This window comes from Dendropsophus ebraccatus, chromosome 9 (assembly GCF_027789765.1).
Source record: "Dendropsophus ebraccatus isolate aDenEbr1 chromosome 9, aDenEbr1.pat, whole genome shotgun sequence".
In the NCBI taxonomy this organism is placed as follows: domain Eukaryota; kingdom Metazoa; phylum Chordata; class Amphibia; order Anura; family Hylidae; genus Dendropsophus; species Dendropsophus ebraccatus.
The window spans coordinates 81,315,655-81,324,246 of record NC_091462.1 but is presented as its reverse complement, the minus strand read 5'-3'; positions in this window follow the sequence as shown (position 1 = coordinate 81,324,246).

Sequence of the window (8,592 nt, the reverse complement as noted above, 5' to 3'; positions counted from 1 at the left end):
CAGTGCTGAGAAAGCAAAGCAATATAAATGTTTTGCTGATGGAAAATACCATAAAATGCTAGGAAGATTCCCATCTGCTTCCTTCTGTTCCCTCTCATGTGTTAATAAGCCGTCCCTTGTCACTACCAAGAATAAAGCAAGGAAATCCCCTTTGCTGTTGTTAACTGTGAGCTGTATATATTACATAGCAGTATGGTAAACACATAGAATACATTTTGCAGCTCAGTAATATTTAAACATATTTGAATATGAATTTTCATATATCAACTAAAAATTTTTTATTAACATTTAGAAATGATGGAACAAGGTTCGGGCCTTGGATTGTCTAGCCAGCCGGGCATGAGACTAATAGTCTATTGGGTTCCAAAAGAACAGAATAAGGCTATGTTTCCACTGTGAGAACGAGCCATCATTAAAGGAGAAGTCCAGCGAAAATTTTTATTAAAGTATTGTATTGTAAAGTTATAAAAATTACCAATATACAGTTATTACGGGAAATGCTTATAAAGTGCTTTTTCCCTGCACTTACTACTGCATCAAGGCTTCACTTCCTGGATAAAATGGTGATGTCACGACCCGACTCCCAGAGCTGTGCGGGCTGTGGCTGCTGAAGAGGATGATGGCAGAGGGATGCTCAGTGTCCCTCCAGTGCCCTGTGCCCCTCAGTATCCCCCTGCCATCATTCTCTCCAGCAGCCACAGCCCACACAGCTCTGGGAGTCAGGTCGTGACATCACCATTTTATCCAGGAAGTGAAGCCTTGATAAAGTAGTAAGTGCAGGGAAAAAAGCACTTTATAAGCATTTCCCGTAATAAGTGTATATTGGTATTTTTTATAACTTTTGGGGGGCAATACAATACTTAAATGAAATTTTTTGCCAGACTTCTCCTTTAAGTGAGGAAGGGCGGCCATCTAATGATAACCATGGCTGAAATAATAATCATGGAAATTATTTGTGACAGTTATCTATAGATGGCCACCTTTTCCCAATAGAATCTCATAGTGGGAATATAGCTTACATCTGTATAGATGTGACAACCTATGTTACATATGGAACATTGACAACAGCTGATGATTAAGCTTATGGACCCTAGTATTGTTTGACCTGAATGCAAAAATAAGGATTGTGAAGTTCCTTTTAGTATATTAATTTTACTCCACAAGCGAAAATTCCATTTTTAATAAAAGTTTTATCAAATGTTACATTATAAAATATTGACTCTTGAAGGGGCTGTTTTACAAATCTAATGCAGGATTCCAGGAATGGGGTGGATTCCCAATTCACGACCCTTCATGAGCCAATGCATAGCACAAGAGCAGCTAACATGCTGTACAGTGGTACCCATCCATTTAATATTACATATCCAGTGTAGTGGATCTATTTCGGTTGGGCTCTGCTCTAGTGGTCAAACCTTGGCCACCACAGGCAATCCTACAGTTTTTGGGTGGACCGAAAATATTGGATCCTTGCAAATCAGCTTTACAATCTATTTTAGCTATTCACCCAGGGAGTATTTGTGAAAATTGGGAACTGAAAATCAATATTCGACCACTAGGAGGTCACCAAATGCACAGTGACACCTCAGGAAATGATGCCAACACCTCTGGATGCATATAGGACAGCAGGGGAAGCATGCCTGGGTGCATCTAACACTAGTGATGAGCAAACATCCCAAAGATTCACGACCAAATTATGAACATAAAGTAGAAGCGTACGTTTCAGTCTAGCGGTACGCACTTGCGTACATATCAGGTCAGGTGCAGTGTAAAATACGTAATAACAAAAATTAACAATAACTACAAATCAGTAGTAGCAAGATAACAGGTATTATGCCACACTCACAGTATACAGCCATATACACTATCAGTAGATGTCTGAACACACTGTCTGTCTCACAACAGCTTCTTAATATATGTTTTTTATACTTTTAGCCCTAACAAGGGCTTTTGGGGGTATCTTCCTACCTAACCACCTAAAGGCTTTCTCTCCCTAGTATACAGTCTGTCCCTCTCTAGTTCCAATCAGCAAGTGACACGAACCTGAAATCACTATTCTTCCATTCAGGAGGTGAAGTAGTTTAGCCAGCCAATCACAGTTAGATGTTTTTTTAAAGTCCTGCCTAGGAGGGCAAATCAAATTTTTATTGCGTTGGCGTTCCAATAGCTCGAATTGCTATTCGATCAATCAGTATTCACTCATCACTAGTGCACATAAAATGAAATCAGGACATCAGTATTAGGCTATGTTCACACTACGTAAAACTACGGCCGTAGTTCTCGCCGCAGAACTACGGCCGTAGTTTTGCGGAGTTGAACATAGCCTTGTGTGCAATGTGATCCCGGCCAGAGCGTACACACATCATATGCGCTCCGGCCGGGATCTGTGCGGCGCCGGAAAAAACTGACAGGTCAGTTTTCTGCGGCCGGAATTCAGTGAATTCAGTTCACACAGTGAAGCGAGCGGCTCCAGCCGCTTGCTTCACTGTGGGCTATGGGAAGCCCTGATGCGGGCGCGCTGATGCGCCCGCATCAGAGCTCTGCGGCTGGAGAGATCATTAAGAGATAATCCGGCCAGAGACCGGCTGTTCCGTGAGCCGTCTGGGGTCACGGAACAGCCAGTCTAATACGTAGTGTGAACATAGCCTTAAGGTTACCCAGCATTAGGAAGACAACTCGTCTTTCTTCCAGAAACAACTCAATTCTTGTCTCCAGTTCAGGTGTGGTTTGAAATTAAGCTTCATTCACTTTAATGGAAGTGAGTCGCAAAATCCCGCCCAAACTGGATACAACAGTTGTGCTGCCTCTGGAAGACACAACTTATTTTTCTAACGCTAGATAACTGTTTTAAAGAGACATCAAGTAAAATGGTGTGACAGCATGTCTGAAGCAATAAAGTTTGGGTTACTGTACTTTGTTTATGGCTAGGAGGCTGCTTGCGACCCGAAAATGTTTATTACTGTTCTGATTTCTATTAGTAGGAAGCTAAGCATGACCTCCTTCGATTAACCTCTGCCCTTTAGCAGTTGTTCATTCAAATTGGAAAAGGCCAAAAAGGAAACTGACCTTGTTTTTATTACCAGATTTTTACAATTCTAATACAGAAGCCAATATGTTGATATAATTAACAATTCAAATTATTTGCTGACCAATTATTAACTAGGAGTGCACATAGCAAAACTTAAAATATACATTGCTCCCACCAAAAGCGCTAACAAATGTTTTTATTTTACCCAAGTATTAGGAAGTACCAGAAACAGTTACACAGCAAGCCTCCTCCCAACAGGGGTCCCATAGCAGTCCAGTGATCTGCCTCTAGGTAATGTCTGCAACTACAGGAAGCTGGTTCAGTATGCTGGGACACCACCTTCACTTATGTCTTTGTGGCGTATTCTAATAGTCAGAAACAAGCTTTTAGCAATCATTCTGGCAAGACTTCTCTTACAGTTGTTTATGAATTTCCATTATAGCAAAAAAATTAAAAAGCTTATTAATATCAATTTTACTTGGTATTTAGGTCGTTTAAATTTATCCTAAAAGGAGATGGAAAATACTTTATATCTTTTCCGAATATAAGTAAATTACTGTGGTGACCATGTCCTTGCAGCTTCTCTGTCTCCCAGGCTCAACACTAAAGACCTCTCTTTCTCTATGGCTTTTACTCAGTACTATGAATGTGCACAGCATATTGTGTAACTTCAGAAAATTAGATTTTCTAATGAAATGTCAACTCCTGTTAACAAGCAAAGCCCTGTTGTAATTTAAGTGAAAGCGATTCTGCTAAGCAAGGAAGGAAAATATCATGGGCAACAAACTAGACAAGGTGCAAGAAAATGAAATTATTATCCGAATAAATGCAATGTATGGATCGCATTGTGACATAGATTAATTTCCCTCTAGCTGACTTCTTGCTCCGCTGACTTTTACAAGTAACATATTGCTAAATGACTGACATGGAATTTTCTCACTTTCACTGTGATGCTTCCGATATAAGTATAATTTATGGCTTCCTATTTTTAGATATAAGGACACAATAAACATACTGTATATTTGAACTGTACTGTGTATACAATAAACACACATTTGCAATGCCTTTAGTAAAATTTCAGATCATTTAATATTTCTCATATTTGTTATTTTTAAGATTTTGTGCAAAAAATTTTTTTTTCAAGTTTTCCCTATTATTCTGCACTCAGTACCCCACATAAAAACAGTATTTGAGAAATGTTAACATTTTTTAAAAACATTTTAAACATTTTTTTTTTTTAAAGGAAAAGCTGAAATCTTGCATGGACATACTAAGTAAGTATTTAGACCCTTTCCTATGACACTTTAAATTTAGCCCTGATGGACTCCTATTTCTCTTGATCATTTCTGAGATGTTTCTGCACCTTGATTGGGGTCGCCTGTGGTAAATTCAATTGATTGGACACACCTCTGTCTATATAAGGTCTCCCAGCTGACAATGTGAATCAGAGCAAACATTAAGTCATGAGGAGGAAAGAATGGCCTGTAGAGCTCAAAGGCAGGATTGTGTAGCGGCACAGCTCTGAAAAAGGCCTCCATAATAATTTACTGTTAATGTAATGAATGGAGTCGTAGATCCGCTGAACTGGCACTATCGATTGCGTAAGCCACACTAGGAAGTGTAGTCTAAGGGGCCGATGGTCTTCACCAGAGCACAGCAGGAGGCGGGATGGATTTGCTGTGGCAGGCAACCCCCAGGTCGCTACCCCTGCCTTGGCTTGCTAGCGGTAGAAGGCGAGGTGTAGCTGGTCACAAGCAGACAGGACAGCAGGCAGGAACACAGCAGGAATCACAAACAGGAACCAGAAGTCTTGGGCAGGAATCACGGACGAGAAGGCTATGTTTTTTCTTTTTTTAGGACTTTGCAAGGATGTAGTTTTAAGTCAAATGTATGCGTAAATGTAGAAAATACTAAAGGGTTCTCAAATTTTTAAGCACCACTGTATGTAAAATGTTTGAAATGACTGTTTAAAGAGTACCTGTCAGGAAAAATACCCTTTGACATGTCATTAGACATGTCAAAAGTTATTAATGCTTCTGGGTCTCACCAAGACCTTCTGGGATCAGGAGATACAGCCCTGGAGAGACCCCGTAAGCCGTGCCATCCACTTCCCAGCCATATCTCTGTTACGGCTGAGTCCGTCAATACTAGTCTACAAGACTACCTAGACAAACAGTGCTGGCAGCTGGGAAGTGGATTGTGCTGCTGCTGCCGTGTCCTCTCCCCATCTATATCTTCTGATCCCAGCAGGTAGATAGATGGATTGCACTACAAATATATTATCTGATTAGCTGTTATCCCCCAATTGCTAGAATGAAGTGTCTGTTTTCTTTGGCTAGGCTATTGGAAACTAAGGCTAACCATACAGCTAAGCAGAAAAACACTTATCCTAGCCATATGATTCCAACCTTCATGAGGAAATGTGTATCTGCCTGATCTTTATGGGATTAGTTCCTATGTCTATGTACTTTAACCCCTTCTTCTTCAGTGATTTTTGCCATGTTTGTAATCCCTCACTTTTTATGAGCCAGAACTCTTACGTTCTATTCGGCACTATGCCCATAGACTTATAATGAAGCCTGTCTCGTGTCATCATTAGGAGTCAATCGTTCTATACATAGTTCGCAGCACTGAGGCCACAATAAATCTAAACTTCTGATATGTCTGTGTCTTGTGTTACTACTTCATTTAAATGACAGGAATGCTTTAGTTATAAAAATATGAACTTTTGAATACTGCTTTGGATTAACAGTGTGTTCACATTCAGGTACATTAAGGACTCTTTTCCATAAAATTTATGTTTTTTCCAGTACTTCTGGACCCTTAGAGGTTAGTTTTTGTCCTTGGAGAGATGCTGAGAGGGGAGACGCGTGAGACTCTCATGGACTGTCATTATGATGGGAGGCTGGCCGGATTTCGTGGCGGAGAATTCCACTGCAGAATTTTTGCTCCGTGTGAACGAAGCCAAAATGTTTGCAAAAAAAATCAACGCCACCACAGTGGTAGTGAAGCATTAAACAGTGCCCATTTATATTAGTGTGTTGTAATGCTAGAGAGCCTACTAATAATACAGAACTTACAGAACTTTTTTTAGCATACATAAAAACATGGTTGACCACATTTTTGTGTATGTTAAAAGTAACCATTTAAAACTGGATATGTTAAATGTACTACAAAAACATAGTGTGAAACCCGCCTAAATTTATTTTGTGCATCAGTTATGCAAGCTACTTGTAAGATATCATATATTATGGTAATATAAGCGTTAACAAGGACACAGAAATGCAGCCTTCATTTCAAGGGTAAAAGTAGAGCAAGTTGATCAATAGACTTTGCACATGTTTTGCAGAACACTGAAACAAATGTGACCTAATAGAAATACAAGATTTTCTGTGTTTTGTCTTTACCTTTTGACTCCATCTAATGTATAATCTTCCTTTTCATTAGATTAAAAGTTCTTTTCAACCTTGAACAATAATACTGTTATTAAGAGAGCTTCGGCGGGTGAACTCTTCCTCTATGGCGCCTTTATCTCTGAGGCAGATATATTTTTTTCTGTAACGTGAAGGACATAGCTTATTGTAAACCACTCTTTCTATTTAATTCTAAAATATTTAAACAAATTATAAAATTATAATTTTACAAGGCAGAAATTTTTAAATCAAAGAACATAACCATCTTGTTCCTGTTCTGTAGAGATCATTTCTCAGCAGTCATCTTTATTATAACAGACAGTAGTCTTTGCACAGGGCACACAGCATGCCTAGGTTACACAGGATCCAATATTTATATAGGTGGCAAAGCTCCCTTATTCCCCCTCCTTGCACTGTGACAAGGGCATGCATAGAATTCTCTCCCATAAAAGACTACAGACTCCCATAAACCATGTGCCTACTTTAAAGCTAATCTCTCAATGCTGTTAGTGCTGTGAGGTAGAATGGCCGCCTGTATAATAATCTACAGAGAATATAATAAAAAGTCTACTGTAAAAAAAAAAAAAAAAGAACAGCTAAAAAAATAACCTGGTGTGGCAGAATGATATCCCTGTGTACAATACTTTACATGCAACAATGCAGTGAATAGCTAGCCTCAGTAGTCACATATACTTTTTTACCTGACAAGTGAGATCAGTGATTGGTTGCAGTGTCCCATGTTAAATTTTTGCTGGGCACTCTAGAAAAATAAGGGTGATGTTGGATCAGTAGCAAGAAGAATTCATCTAAAAATGTTTTGCCCTCCTATTCTTTGCCATGGCCAAGCTGTCAAATGCCTGGAAAACCTTTTTAAAAGCTATGGTAACCAGGGGCGGAATAACTTTACCACTGGCTCCAGGCTTTTCACCAAGCTTTTTTCACCAATCCCTGTCCCATAGTGTAGGGTGTATAGGAGCTGTGGTGTTAAGGCCCTTAAATATGTTCTCTAATGTTAATGAATTATCTCTTGGCTGCAGTTTTGCACTAATTTGTGCAAATTTACGGTGAAAAAAGCAGTGATTTTTTTTTTTTTGCAAATCATGATAGAACTGTAGCCAGGAGACAATACACCACTAAAAGTATAAGTCTGTTTGGGTGGCCCTTGGCTTCTGCCCAAAACTGACCTATTATAGCCTGAAACTGATGGAAACCATCGAAAAACATTTTGCATATGTTTTCTTGAACAGCCTTAATAACGTATGGCACGAGCTGTACTCTCTCTCCTGACTTGTATTCACTCTCCTCGCTGTCTTCAGACTGTGTGAGCTTTCCTTCTTGTTTTCTGTCCCTCTTGTATGTTATCTGAGCTGGTGCATAACTCCTGCTTGCTGTTTTTTTTCCAACACTGGAGAGCAATTAGAAAGTATGCCTAATAGATTTATACTATTTAGAAACCTGCTTTATTTTGCATTTAGTAAAAATAAATCTGTAAAATGTATCCATAACCTTCAAAGTCAAACCTATTGAATTGGGTTTTGTTCTGTATTTCTCTCTTCAGTGTCTGATTTGGAGCTGTGCAGAGAAAATGCTAAAAGCACTGAGGCCTGTTTGTTCTTGGGATCAGTCAGCTCCATGGTTAAAGGTTATGATTCTGATAATAACATTATATCTGAAATTTTTGCATGTGCAATTCCCCAATGTAGTATCTAAAGTGCTTTCAAAGGATTATTATCACTGTGAACAAAAACCTTTATAGCTATGCCATTGGCACTATCCGTTATATTGATCGTCGTTTTCATGTGCCAGTCTTGTACTTTTTTAAACCATATAGTAAAAAAACTTAAATTGTGTTGTATGTTTTGTTGTTTTTTTATTTTATATATTTTTCTTTCACTAAAAAGTCATAAATCAGAAAATTAGGTGACATATAATCCTTTTTATTGCCAGGTAAGAAATTCCTATAATATAGAACGAATACATATGTAAACAAAAACAAACATTCTTCATATAAAAAGATTAAAAGGAAACACAAATATGCAATTGTAGGTATGAACGGTGTATTAGACTTTGCTCTTAACAAGTATAAACACCAACCTACTTATAGAACATACATATACTAAAGTATTATCACATAAATTATGTCCACAACATTTG